Below are 16,539 nucleotides of genomic sequence, written 5' to 3'. Positions count from 1 at the left end.
AATTAGATGAAGAAAATTGAAGAATGAAAGTGTTTGTAGGTGTTTTTGGTCGTTGGTGTATGGATTAGATATAAAGGATATGTAATTTTGTTTTCATGTAAATAAGTCATGAATGATTACTCATATTTTTGTAATTTTATGAGATATTTCATGCTAGTTGCCAAATGATGGTTCCCACATGTGTTAGGTGACTCACATGGTCTGCTAAGAGCTGATCATTGGAGTGTATATACCAATAGTACATACATCTAAAAGCTGTGTATTGTACGAGTACGAATACGGGTGCATACGAGTAGAATTGTTGATGAAAATGAACGAGGATGTAATTGTAAGCATTTTTGTTAAGTAGAAGTATTTTGATAAGTGTATTGAATTCTTTCAAAAGTGTATAAATACATATTAAAACACTACATGTATATACATTTTAACTGAGTCGTTAAGTCATCGTTAGTCGTTACATGTAAGTGTTGTTTTGAAACCTTTAGGTTAACGATCTTGTTAAATGTTTTTAACCCAATGTTTATAATATCAAATGAGATTTTAAATTATTATATTATTATGATATTATCATGTATGAATATCTCTTAATATGATATATATACATTAAATGTCTTTACAACGATAATCGTTACATATATGTCTCGTTTAAAAATCATTAAGTTAGTAGTCTTGTTTTTACATATGTAGTTCATTGTTAATATACTTAATGATATGTTTACTTATCATAGTATCATGTTAACTATATATATATATATATCCATATATATGTCATCATATAGTTTTTACAAGTTTTAACGTTCGTGAATCAACGGTCAACTTGGGTGGTCAATTGTCTATATGAAACATATTTCAATTAATTAAGTCTTAACAAGTTTGATTGCTTAACATGTTGAAAACATTTAATCATGTAAATATCAATCTCAATTAATATATATAAACATGAAAAAGTTCGGGTCACTACAGTACCTACCCGTTAAATAAATTTCGTCCCGAAATTTTAAGCTGTTGAAGGTGTTGACGAATCTTCTGGAAATAGATGCGGGTATTTCTTCTTCATCTGATCTTCATGCTCCCAGGTAAACTCGGGTCCTCTATGAGCATTCCATCGAACCTTAACAATTGGTATCTTGTTTTGCTTAAGTCTTTTAACCTAACGATCCATTATTTCGACGCGTTCTTCGATGAATTGAAGTTTTTCGTTGATTTGGATTTCATCTAACGGAATAGTGAGATCTTCTTTAGCAAAACATTTCTTCAAATTCGAGACGTGGAAAGTGTTATGTACAGCCGCGAGTTGTTGAGGTAACTCAAGTCGGTAAGCTACTGGTCCGACACGTTCAATAATCTTGAATGGTCCAATATACATTGGATTTAATTTCCCTCGTTTACCAAATCGAACAACGCCTTTCCAAGGTGCAACTTTAAGCATGACCATCTCTCCAATTTCAAATTCTATATCTTTTCTTTTAATGTCAGCGTAGCTCTTTTGTCGACTTTGGGCGGTTTTCAACCGTTGTTGAATTTGGATGATCTTCTCGGTAGTTTCTTGTATAATCTCCGGACCCGTAATCTGTCTATCCCCCACTTCACTCCAACAAATTGGAGACCTGCACTTTCTACCATAAAGTGCTTCAAACGGCGCCATCTCAATGCTTGAATGGTAGCTGTTGTTGTAGGAAAATTCTGCTAACGGTAGATGTCGATCCCAACTGTTTCCGAAATCAATAACACATGCTGGTAGCATGTCTTCAAGCGTTTGTATCGTCCTTTCACTCTGCCCATCAGTTTGTGGATGATAGGCAGTACTCATGTCTAGACGAGTTCCTAATGCTTGCTGTAATGTCTGCCAGAATCTTGAAATAAATCTGCCATCCCTATCAGAGATAATAGAGATTGGTATTCCATGTCTGGAGACGACTTCCTTCAAATACAGTCGTGCTAACTTCTCCATCTTGTCATCTTCTCTTATTGGTAGGAAGTGTGCCGATTTGGTGAGACGATCAACTATTACCCAAATAGTATCAAAACCACTTGCAGTCCTTGGCAATTTAGTGATGAAATCCATGGTAATGTTTTCCCATTTCCATTCCGGGATTTCGGGTTGTTGAAGTAGACCTGATGGTTTCTGATGCTCAGCTTTGACCTTAGAACACGTCAAACACTCTCCTACGTATTTAGCAATATCGGCTTTCATAACCGGCCACCAAAAATGTTTCTTGAGATCCTTGTACATCTTCCCCGTTCCAGGATGTATTGAGTATCTGGTTTTATGAGCTTCTGTAAGTACCATTTCTCTCATATCTCCAAATTTTGGTACCCAAATCCTTTCAGCCCTATACCGGGTTCCGTCTTCCCGAATATTAAGATGCTTCTCCGATCCTTTGGGTATTTCATCCTTTAAATTTCTCTCTTTTAAAACTCCTTGTTGCGCCTCCTTTATTTGAGTAGTAAGGTTATTGTGAATCATTATATTCATAGATTTTACTCGAATGGGTTCTCTATCCTTCCTGCTCAAGGCGTCGGCTACCACATTTGCCTTCCCCGGGTGGTAACGAATCTCAAAGTCGTAATCATTCAACAATTTAATCCACCTATGCTGCCTCATATTCAGTTGTTTCTGATTAAATATGTGTTGAAGACTTTTGTGGTCGGTATATATAATACTTTTGACCCCATATAAGTAGTGCCTCCAAGTCTTTAATGCAAAAACAACCGCGCCTAATTCCAAATCATGCGTCGTATAATTTTGTTCGTGAATCTTCAATTGTCTAGACGCATAAGCAATCACCTTCGTTCGTTGCATTAATACACAACCGAGACCTTGCTTTGATGCGTCACAATAAATCACAAAATCATCATTCCCTTCAGGCAATGACAATATAGGTGCCGTAGTTAGCTTTTTCTTCAATAACTGAAACGCTTTCTCTTGTTCATCATTCCATTCAAATTTCTTCCCTTTATGCGTTAATGCAGTCAAGGGTTTTGCTATTCTGGAAAAGTCTTGGATGAACCTTCTGTAGTAACCAGCTAGTCCTAAAAACTGGCGTATGTGTTTCGGAGTTTTCGGGGTTTCCCACTTTTCAACAGTTTCTATCTTTGCCGGATCCACCTTAATACCTTCTTTGTTCACTATGTGACCGAGGAATTGAACTTCTTCCAACCAAAATGCACACTTTGAAAACTTAGCGTACAATTCTTCCTTCCTCAATACTTCTAACACCTTTCTCAAATGTTCACCGTGTTCTTGGTCATTCTTTGAGTAAATAAGTATGTCATCAATGAAAACAATGACAAACTTGTTAAGGTATGGTCCACACACTCGGTTCATAAGGTCCATGAACACAGCTGGTGCATTAGTTAAACCAAACGGCATGACCATAAACTCGTAATGACCATAACGTGTTCTGAAAGCAGTCTTTGGAATATCATCTTCTTTCACCCGCATTTGATGATACCCAGAACGTAAGTCAATCTTTGAATAAACAGACGAGCCTTGTAGTTGATCAAATAAGTCGTCGATTCTCGGTAGTGGGTAGCGGTTCTTGATGGTAAGTTTGTTCAACTCTCGGTAGTCGATACATAACCTGAATGTACCATCTTTCTTCTTGACAAACAAAACAGGAGCTCCCCACGGTGATGTGCTTGGTCAAATGAAACCACGCTCTAAAAGTTCTTGTAATTGGCTTTGCAGTTCTTTCATCTCACTGGGTGCGAGTCTGTAAGGAGCACGAGCTATTGGTGCAGCTCCTGGTACAAGATCTATTTGAAATTCAACGGATCGATGTGGGGGTAATCCCGGTAATTCTTTCGGAAATACATCGGGAAATTCTTTTGCAATGGTAACATCATTGATGCTCTTTTCTTCAGTTTGTACTTTCTCGACGTGTGCTAGAACAGCATAGCAACCTTTTCTTATTAGTTTTTGTGCCTTCAAATTACTAATAAGATGTAGCTTCGTGTTGCCCTTTTCTCCGTACACCATTAAGGGTTTTCCTTTTTCTCGTATAATGCGAATTGCATTTTTGTAACAAACGATCTCTGCTTTCACTTCTTTCAACCAGTCCATACTGATTATCACATCAAAACTCCCTAACTCTACTGGTATCAAATCAATCTTAAATGTTTCGCTAACCAGTTTAATTTCTCGATTCCGACATATATTATCTGCTGAAATTAATTTACCATTTGCTAATTCGAGTAAAAATTTACTATCCAAAGGCGTCAATGGACAACTTAATTTAGCACAAAAATCTCTACTCATATAGCTTCTATCCGCAACCGAATCAAATAAAACGTAAGCAGATTTATTGTCAATAAGAAACGTACCCGTAACAAGCTCCGGGTCTTCCTGTGCCTCTGCCGCATTAATATTGAAAACTCTTCCGCGGCCTTGTCCATTCGTGTTCTCCTGGTTCGGGCAATTTCTAATAATGTGGCCCGGTTTTCCACATTTATAACAAACTACATTGGCATAACTTGCTCCGACACTACTTGCTCCGCCATTACTCGTTCCGACACCATTTGTTCCTTTCGTTCTATTAACCCCTGGTCCGTAGACCTCACACTTTGCCGCACTATGACCATTTCTTTTACACTTGTTGCAAAATTTGGTGCAGAACCCCGAGTGATACTTTTCACACCTTTGGCATAGCTGCTTCTGATTGTTGTTGTTGTTGCGGTTATTATTGTTGTTGGGATGATTGTTGTAGTTGCTGTTGTTATTGTTGTTGGGCCGTTTGTTGTAGTTGCGATTGATGTTGCGATTGTTGGGATAATTGTTGCGATTATTGTTGTAATTGCTGTTGTTGTTGTATTTGTGATTCTTATCACCGTTTTCCTCCCACTTTCTTTTGACTTGCTTCACATTGGCCTCTTCAGCAGTCTGTTCTTTAATTCTTTCTTCAATCTGGTTCACTAGTTTGTGAGCCATTCTACATGCCTGTTGTATGGAGGCGGGCTCGTGTGAACTTATATCTTCTTGGATTCTTTCCGGTAATCCTTTCACAAACGCGTCGATCTTCTCTTCCTCATCTTCGAATGCTCCCGGACACAATAGGCACAATTCTGTGAATCGTCTTTCGTACGTGGTAATATCAAATCCTTGGGTTCGTAACCCTCTAAGTTCTGTCTTGAGCTTATTGACCTCGGTTCTGGGACGGTACTTCTCGTTCATCAAGTGCTTGAATGCTGACCACGGTAGTGCGTACGCATCGTCTTGTCCCACTTGCTCTAGATAGGTATTCCACCATGTTAACGCAGAACCTGTGAAGGTATGCGTAGCGTACTTCACTTTGTCCTCTTCAGTACACTTACTTATGGTAAACACCGATTTGACCTTCTCAGTCTACCGTTTCAATCTGATCGGTCCTTCGGTTCCATCAAATTCCAAAGGTTTGCAGGCAGTGAATTCTTTGTAGGTGCATCCTACACGATTTCCTGTACTGCTAGATCCAAGGTTATTGTTGGTATGTAGCGCAGCCTGTACTGCGGCTATGTTTGAAGCTAGAAAAGTACGGAATTCCTCTTCATTCATATTCACGGTGTGTCGAGTAGTCGGTGCCATTTCCTTCAAAATAGTCAAATGGAACAAGTTAATCATACAGTATATTAAGAGTAGTTAATAGTATTTCGTAGCATAATATGAACTCATTTATAAAAGCATTTTCTTCATATTAGCATTTTATAAGTTTAAATTCGGGTAGTACCTACCCGTTAAGTTCATACTTAGTAGCTAATATACAATTCAACTACTACAAATCTATATGAAAAACTGATTATAATAATATTTCGCGTCCAAACTTTTATACAATATTTTACAAACTTACAATACCGCTTATTTTACATATAGAATGAAATATAGCACACAATAAATTTGATACAAGATGGTTGTGAAGATAATTCTAGCTATTACACAAGTCGTTCAGCAAAGGCAATAAAGACACGTAAGTCATACGTCCAGAAACAAGTCATGCATTCTGGTTTTACTAGGATTACTTCCCATCCTTGGTTTTGTGGAACATAACCGTTATGGCCGTTGATAAGACAGCATGTTGTAACGTCGTCAAAGGGACGACGGTTACGTAATGTCCAACAGTCCCGTAACAATCTAAAAACCTCATTTCTTACCCCAATTACCGACTCCGTCACTTGTGGGAACGTTTTGTTTAATAGTTATAGCCCGATGTTCTTGTTCTCACTTTGGTGAGAAGCGAACATTACTAATCCGTAAGCATAACATGCTTCTTTATGTTGCATGTTAGCCGCTTTTTCTAAATCACGAAGTCCAATATTCGGATATTTTGAGTCAAAATAATTTCTTAACCCATTGCGTAAAATAGCATTTGGGTTCCCCGCAATATATGCGTCAAAGTAAACACATCGTAACTTATGGATTTCCCAATGTGATATCCCCCATCTTTCGAACGAAAGCCTTTTATAAACCAAGGCATTCTTGGAACATTCTTCGAATGTCTTACAAACTGATCTCGCCTTAAATAGTTGTGCCGAAGAATTCTGACCGACTCTAGACAAGATTTCATCAATCATGTCTCCGGGTAGGTCTCTTAAAATATTGGGTTGTCTATCCATTTTGTGTTTTTATACTGTAAAATAGACAAGAGTTAGATTCATAAAAAAAATACTTATTAATACAAGCAATTTTTACATATATCATAAAGCATAAGCACACTATATTACATATATTACACCACACGAATACAACTATCTTATTCCGACTCGCTTGTTTCTTCTTCTTCTTCGGTTTTGGTTCGTTTTGCCAAGTTTCTAGGGATATATGATGTTCGCCTAATACGAGCCGTCGTTTTCCACATTGGTTTAGAAAAACCTGGTGGTTTCGAGGTTCCCGGGTCATTGTTACAACTTAAGGACTTCGGGGGTTGACGATACATATAAAGTTCATCGGGGTTGGAATTAGATTTCTCTATTTTTATGCCCTTTCCCTTATTATTTTCTTTTGCCTTTTTAAATTCAGTTGGGGTAATTTCTATAACATCATCGGAATTCTCGTCGGAATCCGATTCATCGGAGAATTGGTAATCCTCCCAATATTTTGCTTCCTTGGCGGAAACACCATTGACCATAATTAACCTTGGTCGGTTGGTTGAGGATTTTCTTTTACTTAACCGTTTTATTATTTCCCCCACCGGTTCTATTTCTTCATCCGATTCCGATTCTTCTTCCGGTTCCTATTCTTCTTCCGGTTCCGACTCTTCTTCCGGTTCCTCTTCGGGAACTTGTGAATCAGTCCGCGAATCATTCCAATTTACATTTGACTCTTCATTATTATTAGGTGAGTCAATGAGACTTCTTCTAGAGGTAGACATCTATCACATAATATCAAACGCGTTAAGAGATTAATATATCACATAATATTCACATGTTAAAAATATATAGTTTCCAACAAAATTTGTTAAGCAATCATTTTTCAAGTAAACACGGTCGAAGTCCAGACTCACTAATGCATCCTAACAAACTCGATAAGACATACTAATGCAAAATTCTGGTTCTCTAAGACCAACGCTCGGATACCAACTGAAATGTCCCGTTCTTATTAATTAAAAATGTTCCATATTAATTGATTTGGTTGCGAGGTTTTGACCTCTATATGAGATGTTTTTCAAAGACTGCATTCATTTTAAAACAAACCATAACCTTTATTTCATCAATAAAGGTTTAAAAAGCTTTACGTAGATTATCAAATAATGATAATCTAAAATATCCTGTTTACACACGACCATTACATAATGGTTTACAATACAAATATGTTACAACAAAATAAGTTTCTTGAATGCAGTTTTTACACAATATCATACAAGCATGGACTCCAAATCTCGTCCTTATTTAAGTATGCGATAGCGGAAGCTCTTAATAATCACCTGAGAATAAACATGCTTAAAACGTCAACAAAAATGTTGGTGAGTTATAGGTTTAACCTATATATATCAAATCATAATAATAGACCACAAGATTTCATATTTCAATACACATCCCATACATAGAGATAAAAATCATTCATATGGTGAACACCTGGTAACCGACATTAACAAGATGCATATATAAGAATATCCCCATCATTCCGGGACACCCTTCGGATATGATATAAATTTCGAAGTACTAAAGCATCTGGTACTTTGGATAGGGTTTGTTAGGCCCAATAGATCTATCTTTAGGATTCGCGCCAATTAGGGTGTCTGTTCCCTAATTCTTAGATTACCAGACTTAATAAAAAGGGGCATATTCGATTTCGATAATTCAACCATAGAATGTAGTTTCACGTACTTGTGTCTATTTTGTAAATCATTTATAAAATCTGCATGTATTCTCATCCCAAAAATATTAGATTTTAAAAGTGGGACTATAACTCACTTTCACAGATTTTTACTTCGTCGGGAAGTAAGACTTGGCCACTGGTTGATTCACGAACCTATAACAATATATACATATATATCAAAGTATGTTCAAAATATATTTACAACACTTTTAATATATTTTGATGTTTTATGTTTATTAAGTCAGCTGTCCTCGTTAGTAACCAACAACTAGTTGTCCACACTTAGATGTACAGAAATAAATCGATAAATATTATCTTGAATCAATCCACGACCCAGTGTATACGTATCTCAGTATTGATCACAACTCAAACTATATATATTTTGGAATCAACCTCAACCCTGTATAGCTAACTCCAACATTCACATATAGAGTGTCTATGGTTGTTCCGAAATATATAAAGATGTGTCGACATAATAGGTCGAAACATTGTATACGTGTCTATGGTATCTCAAGATTACATAATATACAATACAAGTTGATTAAGTTATGGTTGGAATAGATTTGTTACCAATTTTCACGTAGCTAAAATGAGAAAAATTATCCAATCTTGTTTTACCCATAACTTCTTCATTTTAAATCCGTTTTGAGTGAATCAAATTGCTATGGTTTCATATTGAACTCTATTTTATGAATCTAAACAGAAAAGTATAGGTTTATAGTCAAAAAAATAAGTTACAAGTTATTTTTGTAAAGGTAGTCATTTCAGTCGAAAGAACGACGTCTAGATGACCATTTTAGAAAACATACTTACACTTTGAGTTTAACCATAATTTTTGGATATAGTTTCATGTTCATAATAAAAATCATTTTCTCAAAATAACAACTTTTAAATCAAAGTTTATCATAGTTTTTAATTAACTAACCCAAAACAGCCCGCGGTGTTACTACGACGGCGTAAATCCGGTTTTACGGTGTTTTTCGTGTTTCCAGGTTTTAAATCATTAAGTTAGCATATAATATAGATATAGAACATGTGTTTAGTTGATTTTAAAAGTCAAGTTAGAAGGATTAACTTTTGTTTGCGAACAAGTTTAGAATTAACTAAACTATGTTCTAGTGATTACAAGTTTAAACCTTCGAATAAGATAGCTTTATACGTATGAATCGAATGATGTTATGAACATCATTACTACCTTAAGTTCCTTGGATAAACCTACTGGAAAAGAGAACAATGGATCTAGCTTCAACGGATCCTTGGATGGCTCGAAGTTCTTGAAGCAGAATCATGACACGAAAACAAGTTCAAGTAAGATCATCACTTGAAATAAGATTGTTATAGTTATAGAAATTGAACCAAAGTTTGAATATGATTATTATCTTATATTAGAATGATAACCTACTGTAAGAAACAAAGATTTCTTGAGATTGGATGATCACCTTACAAGATTGGAAGTGAGCTAGCAAACTTGAAAGTATTCTTGATTTTATGTAACTAGAACTTGTAGAATATATGAAGAACACTTAGAACTTGAAGATAGAACTTGAGAGAGACCAATTAGATGAAGAAAATTGAAGAATGAAAGTGTTTGTAGGTGTTTTTGGTCGTTGGTGTATGGATTAGATATAAAGGATATGTAATTTTGTTTTCATGTAAATAAGTCATGAATGATTACTCATATTTTTGTAATTTTATGAGATATTTCATGCTAGTTGCCAAATGATGGTTCCTACATGTGTTAGGTGACTCACATGGGCTGCTAAGAGCTGATCATTGGAGTGTATATACCAATAGTACATACATCTAAAAGCTGTGTATTGTACGAGTACGAATACGGGTGCATACGAGTAGAATTGTTGATGAAACTGAACGAGGATGTAATTGTAAGCATTTTTGTTAAGTAGAAGTATTTTGATAAGTGTATTGAAGTCTTTCAAAAGTGTATAAATACATATTAAAACACTACATGTATATACATTTTAACTGAGTCGTTAAGTCATCGTTAGTCGTTACATGTAAGTGTTGTTTTGAAACCTCTAGGTTAACGATCTTGTTAAATGTTGTTAACCCAATGTTTATAATATCAAATGAGATTTTAAATTATTATATTATCATGATATTATCATGTATGAATATCTCTTAATATGATATATATACATTAAATGTCTTTACAACGATAATCGTTACATATATGTCTCGTTTAAAAATCATTAAGTTAGTAGTCTTGTTTTTACATATGTAGTTCATTGTTAATATACTTAATGATATGTTTACTTATTATAGTATCATGTTAACTATATATATATATCCATATATATGTCATCATGTAGTTTTTACAAGTTTTAACTTTCGTGAATCACCGGTCAACTTGGGTGGTCAATTGTCTATATGAAACATATTTCAATTAATCTAGTCTTAACAAGTTTGATTGCTTAACATGTTGGAAACATTTAATCATGTAAATATCAATCTCAATTAATATATATAAACATGGAAAAGTTCGGGTCACTACAGACAATGCACCATCAGTATCGGTATTTTTCTGCAAAACACATTAAACAAGTTTGGATCATTTAGCTAGCAAACTAACAAATTAAAACAATTACAATAACATGTTCAATCAAAATTAAACTTATACATATTTTCACAATTTTAACAATTCTACACTTTTTCAAATAAGCATATATGAAAATGTTTACAAAGTTCATAAGCATTCAACTCAAATAACATGTTAAAACAACCATTACTAGCAATTAAACAAGTTTCAAATGGCATTTACATCAATTTAATCAAGTTCATGAATTTTAGACCTAAAAAGTCCAATTTAATTCTCAAAAATCATGTTTAGGATCAAAGTTTGGATCATTTAGCTATCTAAACATGTTACACTACTTAATTTAGCAATAATTCATGACAAAAATCGGCCATAACCTGTTTATATCAAAAAGCCCCAAATTGCTCAAGAATACAAACCCTAGATTCCTAAAATTTTTGAAGTTTTTGGCTTCAAATCATGTTAAATAGCATCAATCTAGGTTATACATGCATAATATACTAACAATTTAACTCTAATTACACTAGAAATTAACAAAATCAAATTAGGTAAAATATTGATAATTATCACAAAAACTAGGAAATTTAAGAGTTTAGGGGTATAATTTTTACCTTCTTGCTAAAAAATCCGAACCTAGGCATGATTAGAGCGGATTGTAGGACGAAATTTGGTGAATTTTGGTGAAAAAATGAAGATTTTAGGGGTGTTTTGGAGAGTATGCTCGTATATGTGTGTGTGTTTGTGATGAAGACAGAACACTCGCTGGATATTTGTTCCTGACCAGATTTTGGTCTCCATGCGACTGCATGGATTTGAAGGCCAATCCCCATGCGATCGCATGGAGGTCTGGATTTTTTATTTTTTTTTTATAAAAACCTTATACTTTTAAAATATAGATTAATAAATTTTTAAAAAATTTGTTTCTTTTTAGGAGTGAGGGCGTTTCGGATCGTTGTCCTAGTCCGTCTCTCAACAAAGTTTTAAAATTTGTTACTTTTTAAGCGTCGTTTTAAAAGCAAGGATTTTTAGATTTTTTAAATGTTTTTGGCATACTTTAATTCAATAAGATTAAAAATAATGATAATAAAAGTTCTCGTCCCGCCCTCGGGTAAAGCAATTTCGGTTCAACGACCTAGTTTTCAACTCATGACGAATTTTAAATATCAAATTTTTAACTTAATGAAATAAAGTAAATTTTTGTTTTTAAATTCACACCAAACTTAAATTTAAAATGCATAAAATTAAAAATTCATATTAATATTATTAAAAATTCACACCAAATTCATATTATATTTTTGTTTTTAAACATACAAACTTATATTAAAAATATTAATTTTTCAAATATTTACTAACTTAAATATATTGATTTTAAAAAATTACATTAATAATTTAATATTTATATATTAATTTTAAAAACAAGGTAAAAATTAAAAATTAAAAATCTTTTTGGTCTTTTATCCCACTTTAATCAATCAAATATTATCAAAAATATACGCCCCTCTTTTCGGTAAAGTAATTTCGGTTCCATAACCTAGTTTTACTCCTGACGAATTTCTGAAATATTTTGGTTTGATTGATTAAAGATATTTATACCTTAAGAATAAATGGTAAATTTCGCAGTGATGTAATAAATTTTTGTATGATATCAATAATTTCGGTTACGCATACCTAATTTTATTGAATACCAATATAATACTTTATAGCGAACGATTCAGCGTTTATTATCAAAAGGTTAAAAACAAAAAAAAAATAAAAACTGTACATACTTACCTGTGAGAAAGAATTCTCAGAGACCTGCTTTAGCCGACTCATAGGAGAGTCGTGTGATTTGGTTCTCCATAGCTACATAAGCGTAACCTCGATTCTTCAATATCTTTTCTTCTAAACATATAAACGGTCCTTCTCTGCATAGAGTAACAAATTCGGTATTTGAATATGTTTGATTATTTGAACATTTACCTTCGTGTGACCATTTTCCGCATTTATAACATCTTTCAAGATGTCGTGCTCTTCTTTTCGTTGCGGATTTTGATTTTCCTTTACCAAAATGTATCTTATGATGATCTTTTCTGAGTTCTTTTCTTACTCTGTCCATTTTGCCTCTTATGAATGATACCAATTCACTCGGAAGGGTGTCATTATTACGTTTAGTAATCATAACGTGTAGCATTAGACCATGGTTCAGATCAAAGGAATTCTTCATCTTGTAAAACCTAAAAAAAATAAAAATTCAGAATGGGGGGAGAAGACTAGTTCTTTAGGGTCTGCTATGGAAAGACCATTCGGATTCCATTCTCGAGAACTACACAAAAACAGAATATCTAACTCTAACAGAAATACATATCACCCTAAAAAGATTCAAATCTTCCCACACTTAGTTAGCTGTGGTGTCGAAATTGTGATTAACTTCATCTTCAACTTCCATTAGATTATCTATGTAATGTTTAACTCTGTGACCATTAACCTTAAATTCAATCCCATTTGAATTTATTAGTTCCACAGTTCCGTATGGGAAAACTCTTTTGACTATGAATGGTCCAGACCATCTTGATTTCAATTTTCCAGGAAATAGCTTGAATCGTGAATTGAAAAGAAGAACTCTATCTCCTTCTTTAAATTCTTTTGAACTTCTGATTCTTTTATCATGCCATTTCTTCATTCTTTCTTTATATATTAACGAATTTTCATATGCTTCATGTCTTAATTCTTCTAATTCGTTTAGTTGACTTAACCGTAGACGTCCGGCTTCATGTAAATTAAGGTTACATGTCTTCAAAGCCCAAAATGCTTTATGTTCAATTTCTACTAGAAGATGACATGCTTTTAACGAGTTTAAAAGGTGTGGTTCCAATTGAAGTTTTGTAGGCTGTTCTAAAAGCCCAGAGTGCATCTTCCAATTTCATGGACCATTCCTTCGGATTTGATCCTACGGTTTTCTCTAGAATACTTTTTAAAGCTCGGTTGGTATTTTTAACTTGTCCACTTGTTTGTGGATGATAATCGGTTGAGATTTTATGAGTTACTCCATATCTTTTGAGAATTTTCTCAAGTTGATTATTATAAAAATGAGTACCCCGATCACTTATTAAAGCTTTCGGTGTTCCGAACCTTGCAAAAAGATATTTTAAGAAGTTTACTACAACTCGTGCATCGTTAGTTGGGAGAGCTTGTGATTCCACCCATTTAGATACATAATCAATGGCAACGAGAATGTAGAGATTATTATGAGATTTTGGAAATGGACCCACAAAATCAATACCCCAAACGTCAAATACTTCACATACTTGAATGACAATTTGTGGCATTTCATCACGTTGACTTATTTTTTCAGCCCTTTGACAAGCATCACAGGATTTGCAAAGAAGGTGTGCGTCTTGGAAAATTGTAGGCCAATAGAATCCAGCATCGTAAACTTTTCTTGCTGTAAGTTGAGGCCCATAATGCCCTCCTGTTGGTCCTGTGTGACAATGGTTTAAGATTTGACTAGCTTCATCCCCGAATACACATCGGCGTATTATTCCATCGGGACAACTTTTAAACAAATGTGGATCTTCCCAGAAATAGTGTTTTATATCACTAAAGAATTTCTTTCGTTTTTGGTACGACAACCCTTTTTCGAGGAATCCACATACTAAGTAGTTTGCATAGTCTGCAAACCATGAAATTTCATTATAATCTATCTTCAATAGATATTCATCAGGAAAGTTATCTTGTATGGCCGATTCATTTAGAACTTCTAATTCAGGATTTTCAAGACGAGAAAGATGATCAGCTGCGAGATTTTCTGCTCCCTTTTTATCTCGGATTTCAATATCGAACTCTTGTAAGAGTAAGATCCAATGGATTAATCGTGGTTTGGCATCTTGTTTCGAAAATAGGTATCTAAGAGCAGAATGGTCGGTATAGACCACCATTTTAGCTAGAACGAGATATGATCAAAATTTGTCAAAAGTAAAGACAATAGCAAGGAGTTCTTTTTCAGTAGTTGTGTAATTCGTTTGTGCTCCTTGTAATGTCTTACTAGCATAATAAATAGGTTGAAATCGTTTTTCAATTCTTTGTCCTAAAACGGCTCCCATTGCAAAATCACTTGCATCGCACATGAGTTCAAACGGTAGATTCCAATTTGGAGTTATCATGATCGGCGCATTAGTGAGTTTTTCTTTAAGAATATTAAAAGATTTGATGCATTCATCTGAAAAGATGAATGGAGCATCCTTTTCTAGGAGTTTATTCATAGGAGTGGCAATTTTTAGAAAAATCTTTTATGAAACGTCGGTAAAAACTGGCATGCCCTAGAAAACTCCTAACTCCTCTAACATTGGTGGGATGTGGAAGTTTAGTAATTACATCTACTTTAGCTCTATCCACTTCAATTCCTTCCTTTGAAATTTTATGACCAAGAACGATGCCTTCTTTAACCATGAAATGGCATTTCTCCCAATTCAGTACTAGATTTGATTGTTCGCATCTAATAAGGATTCGTTCAAGATTGACTAGACATGATTCAAATGTATCACCGAAGACTGAAAAGTCATCCATGAAAACTTCCATGCATTCTTCTATCATGTCGTGAAACATCGCCATCATGCAACTTTGAAAGGTTGCAGGGGGGTTGCAAAGTCCAAATGGCATGCGTATGTAAGCAAAAGTACCATAAGGGCACGTGAATGTGGTTTTCTCTTGATCTTCGGGTGCTATTGGAATTTGAAAATATCCGAAAAAACCGTCAAGAAAACAATAGTAACTATTTCCCGCTAATCTTTCCAACATTTGATCAATGAAAGGTAAGGAAAAGTGATCTTTTCTGGTGGCGTCATTTAATTTTCTATAATCAATACAAACACGCCATCCTGTTACAGTCCTAATAGGAATAAGCTCATTTTTTTCATTTGTGATGACAGTCATGCCACCCTTCTTAGGTACACATTGAACTGGGCTTACCCATGGACTATCAGAGATTGGATAAATTAAACCTGCATCTAGCAGTTTAATAATTTCTTTCTTAACAACATCTTGCATATTAGGATTTAGTCTTCGTTGGCATTGCACATAGGTTTTATGACCTTCTTCCATAAGGATTTTATGTGTACAATACGAAGGACTTATGCCTTTAATTTCATGAATCTTCCATGCAATAGCTGGTTTATGAGCTTTTAGCATAGAAATGAGTTGAGATTTTTTATTTTCCGTAAGAGAAGACGATATTATTACAGGTAATTCAGATTCACCATGTAAATAAGCATATTCCAAATGGTTTGGAAGTGGCTTTAACTCTAATGTCGGTGGTTCTTCTATCGATGATTTGTATCGATATCTGTCTTCTTCTTTTAGCATTTGAATTTCTTCTGTTGTTGGTTCATATCCATTAGCCATAAGTGTAGCTAACATTTCAGTTTCATCAATTGGTTCAGTTCCTTCTCCTAAAGAACATTCTCCTGTTCCTTGTAATTCTGGAAATTCTTCTAACAATTCTGCATGTGAATCTATAGTTTGAATGTAATAACATGTATCATCTGCAAATTGTGGTTGTTGCATGGCTCTATCAACAGAGAAGGTAACACTCTCGTCCTCTATACTTAGGGTCAGTTTCTTACCAAACACTTCTATTATTGCTTTAGCCGTGTTTAAGAATGGTCTTCCTAATATGAGAGGAACTCGAGAATCTTCTTCCATGTCCAGAATAACAAAATCT

This window comes from Rutidosis leptorrhynchoides, chromosome 2 (genome assembly GCF_046630445.1).
Source record: "Rutidosis leptorrhynchoides isolate AG116_Rl617_1_P2 chromosome 2, CSIRO_AGI_Rlap_v1, whole genome shotgun sequence".
In the NCBI taxonomy this organism is placed as follows: Eukaryota; Viridiplantae; Streptophyta; class Magnoliopsida; order Asterales; family Asteraceae; genus Rutidosis; species Rutidosis leptorrhynchoides.
Note: the sequence above shows the minus strand (reverse complement) of the source record.